Source organism: Penaeus monodon, chromosome 28, assembly GCF_015228065.2.
Source record: "Penaeus monodon isolate SGIC_2016 chromosome 28, NSTDA_Pmon_1, whole genome shotgun sequence".
Classification (NCBI taxonomy): domain Eukaryota; kingdom Metazoa; phylum Arthropoda; class Malacostraca; order Decapoda; family Penaeidae; genus Penaeus; species Penaeus monodon.
The window spans coordinates 32421189-32421755 of record NC_051413.1 but is presented as its reverse complement, the minus strand read 5'-3'; the positions used below and the strand labels follow the sequence as shown (position 1 = coordinate 32421755).

Below are 567 nucleotides of genomic sequence, written 5' to 3'. Positions count from 1 at the left end.
AAGGCTTTAAAGCTTTCACTTCATAAGACAGGAGTTTCCACTGCAAAAGCTATGGGTTACACTATTCTGGAAATTAAAAATTCTTAATCTTAAAATGAAGTTAAAATCCCCTATTCCCATTATACATAACATTTATAAGAAACTTAACACTTGTGTAATATCTAGACCACAAAATCATAAGATCAAAAACTTGAGTTATTGGAATATCCTTATGGAACTTTTTCTTTTACATGTAAGTAGTAGTTAATCTTGAAAATTCTTTATATTCTTGAGGAAATTGTTTGAGTTTTTCCTGTTCACTCTCCCTTTTTTGAAGAAACTGCAATAGCTACAAGTCAAAAAAGTAATGGAGTCAAGATATCTGGAATTACAACATTTTGCAATTCAGTCATTATGCTTTGATGAAACTATACATTGCTAATCTAATAAAACAACCTAGATGTTGGAAAGGTTTACAATATATATTTATTTTCCATTAAGCCCAATATCAATAAAAATTACATTAATTCTCGAGTTACATCAATGTTATATTGTGTCCTGAAAACTAATACGGCCCAAAAAAAATCT

At 28.7% G+C, this 567-nt stretch overlaps 1 protein-coding gene across 1 annotated transcript in view; it reads right to left on the bottom strand.

The window, feature by feature from the left end:
* Window positions 1–567, bottom strand: part of LOC119591502 (probable citrate synthase 1, mitochondrial) — a gene marked incomplete in the record, with an annotated part of 14355 nt that overhangs the window by 4174 nt on the left and 9614 nt on the right.